The sequence below is a fragment of the Choloepus didactylus genome, chromosome 6, assembly GCF_015220235.1.
Source record: "Choloepus didactylus isolate mChoDid1 chromosome 6, mChoDid1.pri, whole genome shotgun sequence".
In the NCBI taxonomy this organism is placed as follows: Eukaryota; Metazoa; Chordata; class Mammalia; order Pilosa; family Megalonychidae; genus Choloepus; species Choloepus didactylus.
Window position 1 is genome coordinate 81,011,110 of NC_051312.1, and position 23,307 is coordinate 81,034,416.

At 38.2% G+C, this 23,307-nt stretch overlaps 2 pseudogenes; both read right to left on the minus strand.

Moving 5' to 3' along the window:
* Window positions 1–845: 845 nt before the first annotated feature.
* Window positions 846–1,753, minus strand: LOC119537087 (annotated as a pseudogene).
* An 8,880-nt stretch (window positions 1,754–10,633) lies between these two features.
* LOC119538009 lies at window positions 10,634–11,541 on the minus strand (annotated as a pseudogene).
* Window positions 11,542–23,307: the final 11,766 nt, after the last annotated feature.

The following is a 23,307-nucleotide window of genomic DNA, read 5'->3' on the forward strand; positions in this document are numbered from 1 at the left end:
GCAGGTGGCATCTGTCAGCCTGTCACTCCTGACTGATATAAGGAGGTGTGGCCTGCAGTTTCTGTTTTGGCTGTTTTCCCTCAGGCTCTGTGGTCTGGTTCTGAATGGGAGGCCAAAAATAGGGCCGGGCACAACCTCCTTCCTCTTAGGAAAGATACAACCCCTAGGGAGTGATCATCAGCATTTAAATAAGTTCTTTGTCTCTCTGACTCTGCTATCTTCACCCTTGTCTGGGTCAGAGTGCTGTGAACTGAATATGGCTGCAGCTTTCTTTACTGAGCTGCCCAGGTTGAGAGACAGAAAAAGGGGCAGAAAGCCTCCCTTCAGGGCCAGTCCACACCACCCACCCACCCAAGCTTCACCCACTGGCCAGAGATAGCACCTGGTCCTCTAGGCTTCCCCTCCCAGTACAGAGAAGTACTCCAGCTCTTTAAGGCCAGTTGTCACTAAAAGCCTCTGTCTGCTTGTTGGGGATTTGTAGCTGTATTGAGAAGTCCATGTTTGTTAATTAAAACCCCAGTTGGAGCTGGACTGAGGTATATTTGCTTGTTCAGAGAGTACTGCTCTCTAAAACAGTGAGGTTTGCCAGTTCAGGCCACTGTGGGAAGAGGGTGCTCCCAGCTCAGGTCTGCAGTTTTTACTCTACTTACATATTTTATGCTGAGATCTCAGGCATTCCTCCCAATCCAGGTTGGTGTATGATGTGTGGACAGTCATGGTTGTCCCCCAGCAGTTATTCCTGATTATTTACTAGTTGTTCCTGGTTGTTTATTAGTTGTTCCAGGGGGACTAACTAACTTCCACTCCTCTCTATGCCACCATCTTCTTGGGTACTCCTGAACTGCTCATTTTTTTTCCTCACAAAGCCAGATCACTGAGTTCAGCTGTTCAGTCTCTTTGGTTTTTGATGCTATTGCTTTAGAGTGACTGTTTAGCTGACTGTCTTCAAATAATTCTATGCCATCTGTTGCATTTGACTCAGGTTCTTCTGGCTGGTCAATAAACAATGGTGCTGTGAATCCTGCCTCATACTCAGAAATTTCAGGTAAGTTGTTATCAGCTGCCTTCTCTAGCTTTTCAGCAGCCCACTTGCTTGTAGCCTCAAAAAGTTCCTTTTCAGTTAGCCTACTGGGGTTTGTCTAAAACTTTTGATGATGTAACTGCTGAAGAACTTGATGGTGAAGTGTCTCTTGATGTTTTCAAAGACTGGACAGGTCTCTCTTTAGTTCTATGTTGTGATTGATGGAAAGAGCATGTTTTGCTTAATTCTGGAGAGTAGCTTCTACTGCTGACACTGGAGCCAGATCTGCTCTGTGGAGAATCCTATTGGCCCACAGGTGAATCTGTGAAAAAAGCAGTGTCCCCTTGATGAGGAGACTGATCTCATACTTAATGGAAAGAGTAGAAACTTTTTTCTTCTAAAGCCATCTCTCACATCCCAGTATTCAGGTTGTCGACTTGCAGAATTATCATCTCTTGGCCATCTATACCCAGATTCATCTCCTCTGTGAGGTGGACCACTTCTTTGATATGAGAAAAACTGAAACCCTTGTCATATTCTTGGCAATCAACATGACCGTAATATCTATTGTAGCTTCCTTCACCAGGTCTGTCTAGCAGTGGTGGTTTCTTCGGCACAATAGTTAACTACTCTATGGTAGCCGTCACTGGGGTGACTTTGAGGAGGTAAACTTTCTCTTGGCAGTCTTGCATAATCATATCATCCTTCAGAAGACATCTCATTTATTCTGCAAGCCACAACTCCGAACCACCAGGAATCCCAAAAACGTAGTTGACTGCTCACTGCCATGTCTCAGTCCTCAAAAATCTTTTATGGCCAGTTTTAAAGGTAGACAAAGAAGAATTGAAACATTTGATTGATTATAGTAACATTAATGCCATACTCTTACCAATCAATATCACATTCCCTGACATTATTGAGATTATTGAAGCAATCCAGATGACTCAGGGTGGTATTTTCCATAGTTAATACAGCAAATTGATTTCATTCAATTGCCATTTCTAAGTCATCCTAACTACAATTTGCTTTCATCTTTGTGGCCACCAGTATACATTCACTGTTCCTTTAAGGGACACCTCAGTAACTCAATGGTGGCCCAAATTGTCTGCATCAAGATTTAACCTCAATCCCCTGGAAGGACTACATTTTGGCATTATGTTGATGACATTTCATTACAGTCTACACAAGAAAAGGTACATCCAGATTTATTCTCCCTCTCAAACCACAGGCCATATGAAGCCTGGGGAATCTCCCTTCACAAGATACAGTATCCTGCCAAGTTTTTTGTGTTCTTGGGTATCATAAGAAACTAAGATGATAGAACAATTCTGGAGGCCACTAAACAACTTTTACTATTACACAGACTCCTCAAACCTTAAAGCTGAATATCTTCTGGTCCTCTTTACCTTTCAGAGACAACAGATAAGCCATTTTTCTACCTCACTTTAACCACTTCATCACTTCTGGTGAATGACTAGAGCACTAGATTGTTTTAACCAACAGGCCATCACGAGACCTTGACTATGGTGACACTGGATCTTTCAGGATGAAGCATGGCAACCACCGACTGTTTTTCTCAGCAACTATGGACTGAATGAGATCATTAGTTACTTTTCTTGGGATAATGGATTAAGTAGCTACCACAAGTCACCTCAAGGAATTCTCCCCTAGAGAAACAAATACTTGCTGCCTACTGGGAGCCCTAGAGAGTTGGCCTAGGGACACAAATTCCTATCATGTCATGGATCTGACACCCCTCCCTTAGACAGCTCCACATGGATTGATGTTTTATGGTTAAATGTAAATGGTACCTTCAGGATAGGATTAAAGCTGACCCTAAGAGCCTTTCCAAATCCCAGAAGGATATGATTCCTCCCATGCTTAGCCCCTTTCTCACAGCTATAACAGAGTTAGAGATGGACATGTCTGACTGCCCACTTGCAGATTTGAGGTGTAACTTGGAATTAACTGTGTGGCATGGAAAGGGGGTGTGTCCACTCCACTGATGGGAGCACCACCATGAAATGTAATGGAGCAGCCTGTCAGTATGGCATTCCACACCTCATCATGGACATCTTTAGTTTCAGATGAACCTCAGACATAGACTCATTTGGGTGAATTCTAGCAGTCCATTTGTTCCCCCAAAACCTGAAAAAATGCTTAATGTAGGTCTGTGGTTTCACTGATTCATGGGCATCAGCTAACAGCCTAATTGTTTAATCAAACCAATAAAAGGACAACTTTTATAAGATGTTAAGGCAATCTGGCACCCACATTTCACAGGCATTGACAGACTTTCCACATCCTATTAGAGTTCTGCACACACTTGGGATCCCACTAGGGAGGCCTGAATTAATGCTTTTGCTGACCACTTTTGGAGGATACAAATTAAAGATCTGAGAAATCCTACACTTCTTGAAAATAATAATAACCTTTGTCTAGAAAATCCCCAATACTGTCTTTACAACTTGCCCTCTAAACATCTGAAACTCCAGAACACTGCTATATAGAGGCCATCTGAGATTGGGCCAGGCAGGCGGTGCTGCCTCTAGGGCACATATTGACTAAAGGAGCAGTTGATAATTGTCTCCTCTGTAATAAAACTAAACACTGAAGACTTGGTAGTTGAGCTTCAATTTAATGTCCAGGAATTTTATTCTAGATGACAGGCTATTATAACACCCCTTAACTCCCTCCTACAGTGCCATTCGATCTGCTCTTATCATGTTAGACACATACAACAGACTAATGAGGGTTTCTTTGATCACACATGCTAATTGGGGCTCCACTATTCAGAATCATACTTACACTATTTTGGTCCACTTGGGTGCTCCTAACACAATTCACTCTACCCAAGGTTCCCACTTTACCTCACAAACTGGGCAAGCCTGTATATTATAGCAAGACATATACTGGAATTTCTACCTGCCCTACCACCCCCAGGCAGCAAGCTTGACTGAGACACAATGTCCTTCTCAAAGAATTACTTTTCCAATGTCAAGTAAGCAAATGATTCCCAAAATGGATCTTCTGCCCCAGCTCTAAATTTGGCAAATTTTAGACCATTGGGACTTAAGTTGTCTCCCAATAACTTCCTTAAGCCCACACATCTCCCCTTGCTAGTGGTCAGGGACAAACTTAAGGCTTTTATGTCAATTATGGTTCAATTTTCATCTTGAAAACCCTGTTATCTCTCCTCTCTACTTACATTTTCTATGACTTCCACCCTCCCATAGAGACTGGCAGCCTGATCAAGGAAGGAGAATATCCTATGACTAGTTATCATGGATATTCTTAAGGGTCCCTGAAAAACTCTACAGTGGCATCCTTAAGGAGATCCTACCACTGCTCTTCCTGCTCCTAAAGCATGGACTGCTTTTGCCTGGTATAAATTTTGGTGGGTGACCCTAATTTCTCTTCTCATTCCTTAAGGAAACTGAAATTATTTCCAGTTCCAATCACAAAAAAGAGGAGATAATAAATTATACCTAGTGAATACGAGCCATCACCAAAAATTACAAGTGAAAATTTTCCAGTGTTTCTTGTAGAACTGTCCAACCATATCCAGGTAGACTAGGATGGCCAAGGCCCAGTCCCACATAGGCCACGTGATTCCCAGTGATAATGGTTCAAATTCTTGGAAGTGAGGCTGCTGGATCAAAATACATATTCATCAAATACAGTTATTCACACTTATGCTAGTTGGCATTCTGTTTCTATTTAGTTGGGTGTTTGGATATGTGTCAATCCATGGCCAAAACTGACCTTCAAAGACTGCCTCTGGAGTCCAATCAATCCTACCATGAAAATGATTGCATTTTTTACTTGAAATGTTAAAACTGGTTACTAATTTCTGCCAGGTCTACTAACACAATACATAGTTGGTCTAACACATAGATGGACTCAAACCACAAGCCCATACTATATGATAAACACCTTATGTTTCCTACAAAAAATTTACATGCTGCCTTCCTCTTTCACATGCATTCAATTTTGCTCCAATAAAATGGCTATAGTGCTAGGTTCTTGGTGTAATCTTTGCTCACTGTGCCACATATAATCCCCAAAAGCAATCACAAATATATACATCTAGTTCTTTGATGCAGAGATGCAAAGATGGTCTTCCAAATTACCCAAACTCAATTCAAAACACAGAGCCTAATACTAGAATCCCAAACAACCTGAGAGGATAGGCACATGGGAAGAATTTCCTAATGAGCACTGAGAACATCACCAAGTCCACAAGTTCATCACTGGAGATGACATCACCTCAGGCAGCATTGTTCTAGACCAGGAGATACCTGTATGAGATGACCACAAAGGTTGTGACACAAATGGTACCCCTTCTAATCCCATTGTTTACAGGAACTTGTGACACTACTAGGTATGATAAGAATAGCCACTTGAAATAACAGTCTTGCCAGACAAACCTATATTGCAAGGGCCAACCAAAAAAATGTCAGCCACACTCTACTCCTTTGCTAAAATGGCATGTATGACCCTAAATTTATGTCATTGACCAATATGGTACTAGATAATAGACTGGCACTTGATTATATTTCAGGTACTAGATAATAGACTGGCATTTGATTGTATTTTAGCCATATAGGGAGGAATATGCTCAATCAATGGAACTTCATGCTACATGTACTTTTATAATACTCTGAAAGTCTACAAATACTAGAATACCTAAGGAAAGAAATTCCTATTTTCACTACTACCCTTATATTATTCAGCTAATGTCACCAGTCCTTAGTGTTTCTGAATTGCTTAATTGGTAATCCAAAAGTAAATGGGCAAACTGGCTTATAACAGGTTTTCAGGGACTACTCTTTATGTTAATGGTCTTAGGTGGAATTTTTAATTTTAATCAGGTGCTGAGCCCATCTTTTTCAATAGCATCATTCTATATACCTTTCAAATATCCTCCAATAAATTGATTTCTTATTCTCAAATGTCTTCTCCAATCACATCCAAGGACTCCCTGGATACTCACACTAATGATTATGATGCTGATTCATCACAGGGCATACTGTATTTGCCATGTTCTCTGCTGATGTAAATTGATGCTTTAACATCTACAGCTGCTCCCAGGCATCCAGGCTCCATCTCTGCATCTGATACTCCTAGATAACAATTATTCTAACCTGCTTACAAGTAAACAGCCTCAAAATTGCAGAATTTTGGAGCAAGTGAATATAGCTCAGCCTAGCTCCAACTGGGGTTTTAATTACCAGATGTGGACTGCTGAGTACAAGCTACAACATAGACAAATCCCTAACAAGCAGCAAAGGACCCTGAGGTCACTCCCAGTGGAGAGGAGGTGGGGCTGACAGAAAAACAAAATTAATTTAAAAAAGAAGGAAAAATTCAGAAGCTTTTAAAGATGACTGAACTTAGAGAGCCAGAAAATGCCTGTGTCCCAGGAAATGGAAACCAGAAGACTGGGTGCTCTTTCTGACTGGAGAAACTGGGGGGCCATGCACTGGCTCTGAAAAGGGGCTTTCTTTCCCTTTTTCTCTCTCTCAAACTGAGTGGCTCAGTAGATAGAGCCTCAGCCATTTTCAGTTCACAGCACTCTGACCCAGACAAGAGTGGAGTTAACAGAGTCAGAGAAACAAAGGAGTAATTAAAATGCAGAAGATAGCTCCCTAGGGGATGTATCTTTCCTAAATGGAATGAGGTAGTGCCCAGCTCAGACCCCAGGGCCTGGAGGAAAACAGTCAAAACAGAAACAGCCTAAGCTGAGAATTAAAGGGGCCACACCTCCTTTACACCGGTCAGGAGTGACAGGCTGACAGGCGCCATCTGCTGGGCTGGTTAGGAAAAGGAAAGTCTGTCAATCTTCTATGACACAACCTCAGGGAACTGTGACACTGAATATAACCCCATTCTGAGATTCTGAGACTTGAACCCATTCTGGTCTGGGAAAATATGATTTGGGTAACCAAGGAAACCAGATATCTAGATAACAGAAAACTACTGATTACACTGCGAAGGGTGAATATGTGGCCCAGAGGAACAAACTTACACATCAGTTAAGATACAGTTGAAATACTGTTTCACTTTAATGAAACAATCAATTAAGGATTTTCAAATATGCTAGATCAATTCAAAAAACAAGTCAATGAGTTCATGGAAAATATGGCAAAAGAGATGAAGGTTATAAAGAAAACACTGGGTGAACATAATAGAGAAATTGAAAGTTTGAAAAACAACTGGCAGAAGCTATGGAAATGAAACGCACAACACAAGAGATGGAAAATACAATGGAGACATACAAGAGCAGATCTCAAGAGGCAGAAGAAAACATGCAGCAACTGGAGAACAAGACACCTGAAAGCTTATACACAGAATGGGAAAAGAATGGAAAAATATGAGCAATGTTTCAGGGAACTGAATGACAAAATGACTTGCATGAATGTACATGTCATGGATGTTCCAGTAGGAGAAGAGAAGGAAAAAGGGGCGAAAGCAACAGTAGATGAAATAATCCATGAAAATTTACTACTTCTTATGAAAGACATAAAATCACAGATCCAAAAAGCGCAGCATACCCCAAACAGAATAGATCTGAATAGCCCTATGCCAAGACACTTAATAATCAGATTATCAAATGTCAAAGACAGGGAATCCTGAAAGCAGTGAGAGAAAAGTGATCAATCACGTACAAAGGAAGCTTGATAAGACTATGTGTGGATTTCTCAATAGAAACCATGGAAGCAAGAAGGAAGTGATGTGATATATTTAAGATACTGAAAGAGAAAAATTGCCAGCCAGGAATCCTACATCCAGCAAAACTGTCCTTCAAATATGAGGGATAGTTTAAAATATTCTCTGACAATAAACAATGAGAGCATTGCAAACAAAATACCTGCTCTATAGGAAATACTAAAGGGAGCACTACAGACAGATAGGAAAAGACAGGAGTGAGAGGTCTGGATCACAATTTTGGGTGATGGTAGCACAAGAATGCAAGTACACTGAACAAAGGTGACTGTGATTGCAGTTGAAAGAGGAGGGTTGGGAGCATGGGGGACACCAGAAGGAGAGAGAAAAGATGGAGACTGGGTTTGTATAACTCAGTGAAACCTAGAATGCTCAAGAATTGTGATAAAAGGTACAAAGATGTTTTTACATGGAGGAGAACACTTGCAGGGTGTTAAAGATGGGGTGATATTGGGGAAAAAAGTGTGGTCAATGCAAACTAGACACTGTGGTTGGCAGGGACATTGTATTATGCTTCCTTTAAAGTGGCAAATAGAGTGTGCCAGGGCTGGATGCCTATGGGAGGGGGATGTGAGTAATGGATGTGGGGCCTTGGCATTGGTAATGTTGTCTGACTCTTTTATTATAGTTGAGTTTAATTCTATCTTTCCTTTAGTTGCTTTTTAGTTGTCCTTTTTTTCTTTCTTTTTCTTTTTCTTTTGTCTGTCTACCTTCTTTGACTCTTCCTTCTTTTTTGTGGAGGAAATGGAGATGTCCTTAAATAGATAGGGGTGATAGTGGTGAATTCATAAATACATGATTAAACAGGGAACCATTGATTGTTCACTTAGGATGGAATATATGGTGGGTGAACAAAACTGTCTTAAAAAAAAACAGGTTGATGAAGAAACCTTGATGGCACTACATTCAGTGAATAAGCCAGACACAAAAGGACAAATACTGTATGTTCTCACTGATATGAACTATTTAAAATATGTAAACTTATAGATGTGAAATATGAGTTACCAGGACGTAGAACAGGGCTAAAGAATGGGGAACAGTTTGCTTATAATGAGCAGAATGTTTAACTAGGTTGAACATAAGTGTTTGGAAATGGACAGAGGTGTTGACAGCACGTTATGCTGAATGGCATGTGAACATGGTAGAAAGGGGAAGCTTAGAGTCATGTATGTCACCAGAAGGAAAGTTGGAGGTTAAAATATGGGAATGTATAAAACAGTGAATCTTGTGTTGGATAACATCTGTGATTAACTGTACAAATATTAGAACTCTCTTCCATGAACTAGAAAAAATGTATGACAGTATAACTAGAAGTTAATAATAGGGGGATATATAGGGGAAAATATGCATATTGCAAACTATGCTCTACAGTTAGTAGTATTTTAACATCCTTTCATCAACAGTAACAAATGTACTATACCAACACTCTCAGCCAATAATGGAATGGGGCTGGTTAGGCATATGGGAGTATGTGAGATTTCTTTTTTGTTTTTATTTCTTTTCTGGAGTAATGAAAATGTTCTAAAAAAATTAATTGTGGTAATGGATGTACAGCTGTATGATGGTTCCGTGGGCAGCAGCTTGTGCACTTTGGATAATTGTATGGTATGTAACAATCTCAGTAAAATTGAATTAAAAAAAAATCCTCCCCCAGCTTCTCTCTCTTCATCTGCATATGACCTCACCATATCTCACAATGGTATGAGGAAACACTAACCAAGAGGTAGTGTATATAATAAGAGACAGGCTCCAAATCCACACTATCATTTGCCATCATCTTTCTAGATCATTAGCCCATAGTCACCAATTGTCCTGCATAGTTGTCTTCACTGACCTGCTCCTTAGATTTAAACCTTCTATTTAATCTTCTAAAATACTATCATTCTGAAATCCACAAAAATGTATAAGGTATAACTTATTTTAAGATGAATGTCTAATAAACACTTTATATGTATTTTTCTTATATATATGCACGTTTCCATGAGTGAATATTTTTAAATGTCAGACCCAGGGAAACAAAACAATGAAACCATAGGCATAAATATAAAAAATAGTCTCCCTTAGAGAATAATTGAATCTCCTCAAGTTATACTGTAAAACTTGTTTCTTTAAATTTTATGTCTATATCAGATAGAAGCACAAACCAAGCAAATATAGTAACTTCTAAACATTCCATATATGTCATCGCCTGTTGTCAATCCATTTTTCCCCTATGTGTTTCAAATGTATTATGACAACTCTATTATAAGCATATCTGTATTAGGCTGTGTGAAATAGATTGTAGAAAAAGTAATTATAAATGCATTTATATGTAAGGTAAAAATCTTGATCCACATTATGTTCACCTAATAATTACACGGTAAAGGAATTAGAACTTGAAGTGATGATAATGATGTCAATGAATGTAAATATAAATAACAGTAAAAATTATTTTGATTCATATATATCAGAATTATAACACATTACACTAAATTTCTCATGCAATGACATCAATGCCATTTATAAATTTTAAACAGAGGCTAGAATATAAAAAATTAGTTGTACTCTTAACAAATTTCTTTCACTGAAAAGTGGTTTGAACTATAACAATCATAATTTCTGACTTTTCTGTGTCAACTAACTAAATATGATTAACTATCTATGTTCAAAATAATTCTGTATCCATACAAATTTAAATTGTTTAGTAAGAAACCAAAACCTTATTGTTTTAAATGCAAACCTAGGGCTTCATATTTTAGCACAATGTGATTTTTTTGTAAAGCACAGATTCTAAAGAAAAACAAGGTGTTTCTCAAAGTGAATATTTTTTTTTATAAGAAATGAATTAACTTGAATGAGAAATCAGGAAGGGTCCTTTGAGTGGAAAACCTTGGATGTGTGATCTCAAATCTGTTTGGTCTTCACCCCATAAACCAGAGGATTGAGCAAAGGTGGGACAAGCAGGTAAAGATTGGACAGAAGAATATGGATGTATGATGGGATCTGGAAACCAAACCTGTGTGTAAAGAAGGAGAAGAATGCCAGAAGATAAGACTCAAGGAAGACACAAATGTGGGCAATGCAGGTGTTAAAGGCTTTGAGCCTTGCTTCCTGGTGAGGCAGGATGAAGAAGCTATAAATATTCGGATGTAGGAGAGTGTGATGAAGATGATGTCGAATCCAAGTGTACTGAAAGCCACAAACAGAAAATAGATCTTGTTGATCCAAACATCTTCTGCTGCCAACTTCACAATGGCCATGTGCTCACAGTATGAATGGGAGATCACAGTGGTCCTGTAAAATTTGAGCCAACATTTGATGAGGATGAGACATGGTGCAACAAGAAGGGCAGCTCTGAGTGTCACTCCAACACCAATCTGAGTAAGAAGTTGCTGGGTGAAGATGGTTGTATGTCTCAGAGGATCACAGATTGCCACATAGCGGTCCAGGGCCATGGCCAGCAGAATACCTGATTCAATACCCTGAAATGTGTGGATGAACCACATCTGCAAGAGACAGGCTTCAAAATAGATCTGTGCTAAATGGAACCAGAAAATACCTAGCATTTTTGGTAGGATGCATGTGCTGAGAGCAATGTCTGTTGCTCCAAGCATTGCCAGCAGGAGATACATTGGCTCATGGAGGCTGCGCTCAGATTTGATGATGACCAGGAGGAGGGAATTCCCAAACAGAGCAAAGATGTACATGGCACAGAAAGGAATCCCAATCCAGAACTGCACAGACTCCAAGCCAGGGATCCCAATCAGGGTCAGCAATGAAGGCATGAAGAGTGTGCCATTGAGCTTAAACATGCTGCCTTAGAGTTCTTGATTAAGGCTGGCAGAATGTGAACAGTTTCTCTCTTATATTTCCCATCTTCACCTACATTTATGAAATCAGAAGTTGATTGTGACTTTTCCAAAGGGTATTTTGTCAAACATACTCATTTACTGATGGGGGATTAAATAAATACAAGATTCAATATAGGAGCTAAGCTAAAACCTATCTAAATGTACACCCTTTTTTTTTAAGTTTATAAAATTTCAGGACTTAACTGATGTGCTGCTTATAGCTCCTCTCTTGTGTTTTTACCCCAAAACATTCATTCATTCAGGCAGTCAGGAAGAAGGAAAAGAAATTTTAAAAGGAAGATGCTATTTCTTGAACTATTTCAGGTTCTGGGAAATAAGAACATATAAAGTAAGGCCCTTAATCTCAAGGAGGCAATGATTATTTGTACACAAATAAGCACATTTCTAAAAAATAAACATATAGTGCAGACACATGAGGTTTTAGGAAAATATTGAGAGCTAACCTTTATCTCAAAGTTTAACCCTAAGGAAATTCTGTCATTAACTCATGCATTAGCTATATCTTCCCAGACTAAACACCTAAACATGGGCTCTAAATCTCACACAATTCATATACAAGTTACTACCAATAATCTTGTCACATTACAAATCTGATTCTTCAACCCAGTACATTGTCTTTTCATGTCATTGCTTTGTTTTTTTCCAAAGTCATTACATCCTCTTCCTGTTTACTTCCTTCTTTTCCTTTATATTCTGTAGCTACTCTGTTGCCCTGATGCAATATCCTTGCTTCTTTGATTAACTATGTCCCCTCACTTGAAATAGTCATCTTTTAAGAATTCAGTCAACTTTTCCAACAGAGATGCTCAATGATACTGGAGAAAACCACAATTCTGGGAATGGTTGCCGCTAACGTTCATGGGGCTCTGAATCTCCAGACAAATTTCCAGCAATTTCTATTCATAAACTTCACCCTATTCTTCCACATCCCCCAAATTATGCCCCCTCTAATGGCCAGAAAACATTAGTTATAATTTTAGAAACTCTCAATTCCTATTCTCTTTGACCCCCTATTCCCAGAAACAAGGGACCCTCTTCCCCTTTTTTTAGGATAATTTCCTAATTATGTTCTGATTTTTTGTTTGTTTATTGGATTTCCCCCACAATCATGTATTTAAGCCTACAGAGTATATGACAAAATACTTTTTATACTTTAACACATTTTGTTTAATCAAAAGCTGTGATTTCCTCCTGATAACATTGTCTACCTCTCCTTTTATTTACAGCTATAACCCTAACAAGAATATCTAAGATTAGCTGCATTTATCTAATCAGTTTTGGGATATTTCAAACTGCAGCTATAAGACTTTTGCCTCCCCTTTTCAGAAAAAAAAAAATCTAAATGTCCTTCTATCAAACAAAAAAATAAACCTATCAAGGGCTCTTCTCAGTTGATATCTTTATATTTCTTGACCTTATTTTCTCTTTAAACTACTTTCTTTGATTTTGCCACCACATTCTGTCATATTTTTCCCTCCATTTCAAAATGACTTCACTTTATTAGTTTTTCTGATCCTTTTCCTCTGTTGACACCATAAATTTCATTGACAACTTTGTTCATCTCTGAGTTTCTCTTTCTTTGTGTTTTTTATGTTCTTTAGCAATACTCACCAGTCCTAGAATTTCAATAACCAGTAATTAAAGGTAAATAAATATCACCTCTCAAGAAGTCTACCCTGACCACAGGACCCATATAACAATGTTAAATAGCTCCATTTGATGGAAAACAAACATTAGTTTAACTCTCTACTTCCAAAGCTATATGGCAGATAACCTCATAGTTGAAAGACTATCAGTTTGGGGAAGACCCTGAAATATGTAGAGTAGTACAAAAGCTGATTTGGTCCTGAGATTCAGTATCCTTTTCCAGCCATACAGTTAATATATCACAGCAGGTTCAGTACTACTATAAAGAGGCCATTTATTGTATATAATTGCATATGGAAAAACATAATAAAAGAAAATGAAAACACCTCAATTACTCTAAACATTTTTGAATAATGCACGATTCCCTAAAGTCCAGTCATATATTCACTGAATACAGTCTTATGGTATACAAGACACAATTTTAGGATGTCCTATTAATATTATTGTTACTGCTACATTTAGTTTACCCTCTTTTTAGACTTAACAGTTCTAAGGAAAAGAAATGTAGAATTCTGTAAACTATTTTAGAACTTTCCAACTTTTCTCTTATGCTTTCCTCCTATTACAATCTTGTTTCTTTTAGATTTTTTTCATGCTCCCATGTCTTTACCATCATTCAACTCTCAGCTCAAACATTGCCTCCTATATGAAGTATCTCCTGGTAGCATTAGGCACAATTCAAAATTCCTCCTTGGTGTCCTAAATGTAAGACATGACCGTTTATTTAATATATCCTACTAGCAACTATTTAATTAATTTGTATTTTATTTTCCCACAAAGATAATGTGGATACAAAAAACATTTGCACAGTTGCCAGGTGTATACCTGCATGGAGAAGGGAGCATAAGGATTAGAAAAAATGAAGAACTAGCCTAGGAAAAAAGCTAATAATCTTATTATATTAATGTATAAAATTCCCATTTTTTATTGCAGCTTTTCTTTTATATACTCACTTTGTTAGGATACAAACCTTCTTTAGTTAAAGATATGAAGAGATTCTTCAGGGAAGAGAGAGGAAAAATGGTGGGAAAATGCTCATAATACCAATAAGAAATTAGTATCACTTGTTTATACTCCTTATATCCCCTGTCAAATCCTAACAACTGAATTATTATTCCCCTTGGAAGAATTTTCTCAAAATGACTCTTTTTACAAAATTGGAGTGGCCAATTACACACACTCACCTTAGGTCCTTTCTTAAAGGCAGCTAAATTATCCAACCTTTTATGTGCATACACTGCTATGTTAGTGTATCAATACATGCAGTTATAAAGAAGAAGTTTCCATATATAAGACTAATATATTACGTACAAGACTATGATGCAATTCTCATAAGAAATGGAAGAGGGATGACTCTTCTCTATAGTCCATACCATTTAATCTCTTTTTCACCACTTTTACAATTTTGATATGGGAATGGAATATATAAAAGTAAATCCAAGGCCCCTTGGTCTCCACTCTAAATCTCTTATTCCTGTTCCTACCACTTAGAGTTTCAGCAGAAGAAATATCAGGCTTGGTTTGCCCTGTTAAGTTTGAGTGAATGTCAAACAAGCTAAGAGATGGCATCATTTACGATAGTATAAATATTTTGAATTTGACTGGCTTATAAGGTTGATTCATGAGGAATTGGTCAGCACTAATTCTAGGACTCTACTGAAATAAGAGCAGTAGTTAACTAGGTAAGAGCAATACTTTTTGAGGGAACAGATTACAGAAGAGGTAGTTTTTTGACATGGGAATGCAAAGGCAAAGAATAAAAACTAAAATATAAATAATCCAAAAACTAGACTTTAGTAACGTATCCTTTAGATTTATTATAAATTTGGAGCCATTGATTGACTTTTACTGATTACACCAGTGTATAAGCTGATAAAGAGAAAGAGGATAACTCCCCAGGCAAGTCATTTTTTGTCATGGACCATTGAGAAATAGTCCTGAATGGTTACTTTTATAAGAGCATTTACCTTGGAGAAATAAATATCTTAATACAATTACAAAAACAACAGCAATAGAAATACAGTTACATCTTAATCACATACCAATAAAAGACATTTTTGCAAGTGTCTTTTACACCAGTAAAAGCATTTTTCTTTGTTGAACTTCATTTGTGGCAGCATTTTCTGTGAAGTCTGAGATATTCTTACTCTGTCTTTCATGCCACACGACTGCCTTGGTTTTCCTCTTGCTCCATTGCTACTGCATGCCTTCTCCTTCATGATTTCTCTTACTTTTCCAATAATGGAAAGTGTTGCTGTCCCTCAAATACTATAAGCATATTCTCTTCTCCAGTTGCTCTTTTCCACAAGTAATTTCATTCAATATCCATTTTTTGCTCATATTTTCAATATGCCAGAGATTGCTAAATATTTCCAGATCTTATAACTTGTCTTTTGAGTTTCATTTTTATGTATGTAAGATCCCATTTTATAGCTGGAAAGTAAAAGAATTTTTTCTATTAAAATATAAAATCTTAGAAAATTGTTTCCCATTTTATTGACTTCTGTGGGCCTTGTTTCCCTTATCTGTAAAGTGACACTGATAGGAGGCAGGGCTGGGTGAAGGGAACTGAAAAATATAATTATTTTTATTCACATATTTAAGTACACTTTGGCCCTACCCCAAACAGCATTCATCAGAATAGACCTACTCCAAGGCATATAATAATCAGATTATAAATTGTCAAAGACAAAGAGAGAATTCTGAAAACAGCAAGAGAATACGACCCATCACATACAAAGGAAGCTCATTAAGACTATGCAGATTTCTCAGTAGAAACCATGGAGGTGAGAAGACAGTGGCATGATATATTTAAGATACAGAAATAGAAAAACTGCCAACAAAGAATTATATATACAAGAAAACTGTCCTTCAAAAATGATGGAGAGTTTAAAATACTTTCAGAAAAACAGACAATGAGAGAGTTTATGAACGAGAGACCTGCTCTATAAGAAATATTAAAGGGAGCACTAAAGGAAGACAGGAAAAGACAGGAGAGAGAGGTTTGGAGAAGACAGTAGAAATGAAGACCTTCAGTAAGAAGAAAAAGGGAGAAAAATAAAAGTAAAAAATTCCTCACCTCTTTATGATGTCGTCTTGCCCCAACCTCCTCTATGTTTTTTTCATTAAACTTTAATGAATAAAGGGAATCATTCAATATACATATACAAACATATATATACACATATATAAGCCTTATAGATTTATTCATTTATTTTATTTTGAAAGATAAATCATTCATTTGCCAATTTTTTTCAAGTAAGGTCAGTGAAAACTTAAAACTTTCTTGAAATAGTTCCGTATTTCCAGATATAATCTTTCGTTAACCACAGAAGAAAGGCACTGTCCAAAATTTTCTGCCTCTACATCATTATAATGCAGTAGCAAATTAAAGTTACTATGAATCAGAATGCAGGATTTTTCTAGAATTATTGACTGTTTTTCCAATTATTTAGCATAACAATTTTGAGTAACAAATTGAACTGCAAATAAAAATCCCCTCTAATGTGAGGCCGTATTTGAGTTGTCTAAAACATTCACTTTAGTTTTTATAATGTAACCCATTTTATCAATTTTATTGAGATATATTCACATACAACACAAACCATCCAAACTTTACAATCAGTGGCTCACAGTATCATCATATAGTTGTGTATACATCCCCATGATCAATTTTAGAACATTTTCATTTCTCCAGAACAGAAATAAGAATAAAAAAATAAAGAATAAAAATGAAACCACATCCTCCCATACTCCTAATCTCCCCCTATTGTTGACCTATATTATTGGTGTATTAAATTTGTTATTGTTGATGAAAGGATATTAAAATATTAGTATTAACTATAGTACATAGTTTGCAATAGTTATGTTTTTCCCCATAAACCCCTTTATGATTTTTTTTAATTTGTAGCAGTTCATGCAAGAACTAATTTATATTTGCAGTGTTAATCGGTGACATACATGACTTTAAACAACCACTTTCAATCAAATTCACCTACAATACAACACTATTGCTTATAATCCCATTAATGAGCTACCATCACATCTATCCATTTCCAAACATTTCAGTTCAACCTCGTTAACAATTCTTAATATTAAGTAACTGCTTACCCTTCTCTAGCTTCTGTCTATCTGTAGGTATATTATATTCTACATTTTGAGACTGAGTTTACATGTTCCAGTTAGTTGATATTAGTGAAATCATACAATAATCTGTCCTTTTATGTATGGCTTATTTCACTCAGCATTACCTCCTCAAAGTTCATCCATGTTGTCACATGCTTCAGGACCTCATTTCCTTCTTACTGTTGTATAATATTCCACCATACATATATACCACATATTGTTTATTCACTCATCTGTTGATGGACTCTTGGATTGTTTCTATTTTTGGCACTTGTGACTAATGCCACTAGGAACATTGGTGTGCAAATGTCTGATTCATAATATCTTTCATTTCTGTAAGATCTATTGTTCTATTTATTCTTTCAGAATCTTCTTTATGCTTTTTTAGTGAATTCTTGATATTCTTTATCTCTTTAGCCAACTCACTGAAGTTATTTAGGAGATTTGTGTGAGCATCTTTGATTAGCTGTTCCACATTGTGCATCTCCTCCAGCATTTGAATTTGGTCATTTGGCTTTGGCTGTATCTTTATGAGTCTTGTTACTTTTTGCTGGTTTCTTGGCATTTATCTTGATAAGGTCATTTTGCAAGTTGATTTCTCTTGCTCATCTAAGATTCTGTAGTTGCTTGTGATTCCACTGAATGTCTCCTTTGGCTCTTGGTTTGTTAATAATCCCCAGCCAAACCAGGGCCAGGACCTCACACAGCAGGTGCAACCTTTTCAGAAGACCATTAGAGCCTGGACAGAAAAGCAGTATGCCAGGCTGCACTTTCACTGTCTTCCCAGCAGATGGCACTTTTGGGCCACCTCTTCCCCAAAACCCTGCCTCTCTCTGAATGTGACAGCCCACTGGGCTGGGATTCAAACAGGCAATAGTATGGTCAAGGTCACAGTTTCCCAAGTGTGCTGAAAGTCACTGACTCTGGGGGTGTGGGGATATGTGGTAGGCACTGTGCACCTTGGCTGAGACCCTGCTTGTGGGCGCAATGTGACTGGTGATTCCCAGGCTATCATGTGGAAAGACCTCAGGCTGGGGCTACTGAGAGGTTCTAATTACCCAGACAGCAGCTGGCCAAGGAGTACTCTGATTTTGCTGGCCAACAAGACCTGGGTTTGTGTTAGGGCAATTCTTTGACTGCTGGGTTGTCCTTATTTTTCAGCCAAAACATGGACAGGTCCCAATGTAGGGGGAATAGACTAGCATGGATGGGCCTGGGATACAGTCTGGAGAGGCTCTGAAAAGCCCTGCAATTCCCCTGCACTTTTCAGCCTGTCTAGCAGATGGTGCTGTTTGATGCCTTATTTGTCCCCAGAAGCTGTTTACCTGCTGAAGCCCTGCAACATCTAACAAGGTGAGGCTGAAACTGTGGGGCTCTTGAGCTCTCACTTCACTGGTCAACATCTGGCTCAATGTGGGGCTGTGTCCCCCACTTTACTTGCAGTAGAGGACTCAGTCAGATGCCCCAGCCTTCAACCATCCCCCAGGCAAGGATCTGGCTGCCCACTGCTGCTTTCCTCAAGGGTGGGGATTGGCATCAGGACCCATGGCTGGAAACACAGTCTCTGTCCATGTTTTCTCAGACTCTTCATCCCTCACTGACCTGGGCCTTGAAATGTCCTCCCCTGTCCTCAGGTCCCCAAACAGCTGCTAGTTCCTCGCAGCTTTTAAGGAATATTTTCCACTTCCCACCCTAATCCTCCATTTGGAAATTTGTCCTTGCCACCCTTTTGTATTCTGTCCTCCCCCTCAGCTTAATTCCTGCTGTGGGTCTCTGTGGGCTTTGGTCTTTGTGACTGGATATAGGTGGGGACTTGTGTCAATGCAGTGAGAGACTTTATTGCTGGTTTCCCTGACGGGAGTTGGGAAGGGATCCTGGCTGCTGCCTCTGGGCACTTCCTGAGCTATGTGGGACTGAGTGAGGGGGGCAATGAAGACCAGCCATATGAGACAGAAGTTCCCTACCAGATACTTTCCTCTTTCTTTGATTCAGCATTTGTGGAATCCTTCTCCAGGCTATACCTTTCTCCAGAGTTCTCAACAAGTAAGAATGGTCCCATTTTTCACAGAATCTCTGGGGAGACATTTTCAATAGCTGTTTACCTTACCATGTTGATGATGTCACCCACCAAACTATATTTTTTATTTCCATGAATGACATGATGGTGGGTGTGTCTTTCCTGCAGATATGTTGTATGGACAGCAGTTTTTGGACTTTAAATCCACATTTCCTGCTTGAATACTGTTTTTAAAAAAATCCAATTCCTTCCCTCAATAGTTCCTTTCCTTGCTCTAACTGGGAATGTACATTTGATTTGCAGACCTGATGTGCCACTGAGACCAGAAGACTGATATTCTCCAGCATCACATCTCTGAATAGCTTTGGCTGGGATATGCCTAGCAGGGCCTACTCACCCTGGGTGAAGTCTATATCTACATCTTTCAAGTTCACTAACTCAGATGGTTGCTTTATCAATAGCTCAGCTGACAACTGTCTTCCTCTAGGTTTTCTTTCACAACCAGATAAGCACTGAGAAAGTAGAGAATGAACCACATGGGAACACCACAGAAAATAAAGGTTTTCTACTCACTATTTAGTAAAATAACACATCTAGAAAAAGCTGCAACAAATATCACCCTCCTCATCTATGCCCAAACAGGAAGCTGTTTAATGCAACCCATTTTTAATATATGTCAACAGTTTACATATTGCTTAACTAAATGGCTCATTAAAAATTGAGTACTTCACAAATACCATATATAATGTGTATAAAATCTGACTCTTGGTGAGCATAGAGTTCAACTCGAGTAAATGAGGGTGCAGGTATAGAACAGAGGAGCCAACATACCATAAGTGTAGCTGTAGCTAGTGTAGTAGAAAGTGTAGCATGAAAGTCAAGAAATCTGCTTAATCTGTTAAATGGATGCTGGCTCAGAGAACATCCTTTCTGTCAGTTTTCTCCAATGAATAAGCAGTTTCATGTTGCCATGTCTTTCCTCAGGATGTTTTGTCTCACTGAAATGAAATTCTTCTTTTTGAAAGGTAACAATTACTTCCTCTTACATATAAGATTGTAACATATTATCACAAAATATCTTGGCTAACTTTCCCATTACCACCACAGTTAACTGCCATTTAATAAAAGTTAAAAATACACTTTATTAAATTATTTCCCAATAAAATCATCCAAGTTAAAGTTTGTCACCTCGTCAAAAATCAATGAAGATATCACAACCAATGATCCTAAAACCTCAAACTCTCACAAAGAGTATGATGGATGTACCATGCAGGAAATTTGGGAAAATAGAATGTTAGACCATGTTTTGAGTTGACAATTGTATTGAGGCAAGTTTTGTATAAGTGAAAAATAAAATAAAAATTAAACTTTGCAACAATATTTAGGTGAGATAGTATTTTTAAACAGATGAACAAAATTAAGGATTCTATTTAGAATCATTATAATCAAGAATTTCCAAATGGTGTCATATTAAAGTCCCCAGGGAAGGCTATGCAAGCTCAACAGAAGAACTGAATGCTGTCTTCAGGGCTGACTAGAATAAATCCTGTAGAATTTCATTTATCAATTGAAAATGAAGTGAGGTTTGGAGAGCTAGTGTGGTTGAGATATTGCCTCAAATTCTCAGTCTATGCAGCATCAAAAGAGCACTGTTAGTGAACCGGGGGCACAATGGGATGTAATGAATGACATGACATAATGAATACAATGCTTCAACAAAATCTTGTTATGTATTTACTAGTGTCAGTTCCATACTAGTCATCTGAGATGTAAGTAAATTAGAGAAGATCTTTTATCTAGATCCATATTTGTAGTAGTCAAATGGATACCTGTAGCACTATTATTCCTATCATTAAATAATTCCAAAAGTGGGCTGTCTAGCACTAATTCCAACATGAAGAACATCCTTCAAAATTCCTTATCTCAATGTATAACAAAAGAAATCATTGATTCTAGTAAGGGAGAGTCCATGGAAGTCATGGAATATTTAATTTACCATATATTTTCCAAAAGGAACCAGACATTAACTAATAAAAATATTAAATTGCAGACATCCAGTATAAATCACAATACTGTAGATATATTTCAAATAGATAAATAAAATTAAGGATTCTATATAGAATTACTATAAGAATTTCCAAATAGTGTCATCTTACTTCCTACAAACTACAGTTTGCTTTCAACATACAGTCATTGTCCCCTTAAGGGACACCTCAGTAACTCAATGGTGGTCCATAGTCTCTTTATTGATTTAATCTCAGGCCCCTACAAGGACTACATTTTGGCATTATGTTGATGAAGTTTTATTACAGAGTCTACACAAGAAAAGGTAGGTCAAAATTTGTCCTCCCTCTCAAGGCACTGGCCTTATCAAGCCTGGGGAATCTCTATTCACAAGCTACAGGATCCTTCCAGGTCTTTCGACTTCTTGGGTATCATAAGAAACCAAGATGATAGAACAATTCTGGAGGCCACTAAACAATTTTTACTATTACAGATGCCTTAAACCTTAAAAGCAAACTGAATATTTTCTGGGACTCTTTACCTTTCAGAGACAAGAGAATACCCATTTTTCTACCTTGCTTTAACCCCTTTATCACCTCTGGTGAATGACTAGAGTGCTAGATTGTTTTAACCAACACGTCATTAAGAGGCCTTGACTCTGGTGACACTGGATCTTTCAGGTTGAGACATGGCAACCATGGAATACTCTTCTTGGTAACTGGACCAAATGAAGCCGTTAGTGATTTTTCATAGGGTAATGGATTAAGTAGCTACCAGGACCCACCACAAGGTATTCTCCCCTAAAGAAACAAATACTTGCTGCCTACCTGGAACCCTAGAAAGTTGGCCTTAGGACACAAATTCCTATATGCCATGGTCTGACAACCCTCCCTTAGACAACTCCGCATGGACTGAAGTTTTATGGTTAAATGTAAATGGTACGTTCAGGATAGGACTAAAGCTGACCCTAACAGCCTTTCCAAACCCCAGGAGGATATGGTTCCTCCCATGCTTAGCCCCTTTTTCACAGCCATAACAGAGTTACAGATGACCTGTCTGCCTGCCCACATGCTAATTTGGGGTATCCCTTGAGATTAATTGTGTGACATGGAAGTGGGTGGGTCTACTCCACTGATTGGAGCACCACCATGAAATGTAATGGAGCAGCCTGTCAGTGGCGGCATTCCACACCTCATCATGCACATCTTTAGTTTCAGATGTTCCCCTGGGATACCCTGTTGGCTGAATTCTAAGCAGACTGTTTGTTCCCCAAAGACAGAAGTAAAAATGCTTAACTTAGGTCTGTAGTTTTACTGACTCATGGGCATCAGTTAATGGCCTAAGTGTTTTATCAAACCAAGGAAAGGACAACTTTTATAAGAAGTTAAGGCAATCTGGCATCCACATTTCACAGGCATTGGCAGACTTTCCACATCCTATTGGAGTTCCCCAGATTTCTGCACACACTTGGGATCCAGCTGAGGAGCCCTGAACTAATGCTGTTGCTGACCATTTTTTGAGGATACAAGTTAAAGACCTGTCAGACCCTAAATTTCTTGACAATAATAATCACCCTTTCCTAGAAAATCCCCAATTCTGTCTTTACAACTTACCCTTTGGGCATCTGAAACTCCAGTACACTAGTGCATAGATTGGGCCAGGCAGTGGGTTCTGCCTGTAGGGTCCTTATTGACTAAAAGAGCAGTTGATAATTGCCTCCTCTGTAACAAACAAAACACTGAAGGTTTGGTAGTTGGGTCTCAGTACCCCTTGTCCAGTTACCTTATATTAGATGACAAGTTGATTACAATGCCCCTTACCTCCTTCCTATTGTGCCAATCAATATGCTCTTATCATGTTAGATACATATACCAGGCTAATGAGGGCTTCTTTGATCACACATGCTAATGGGG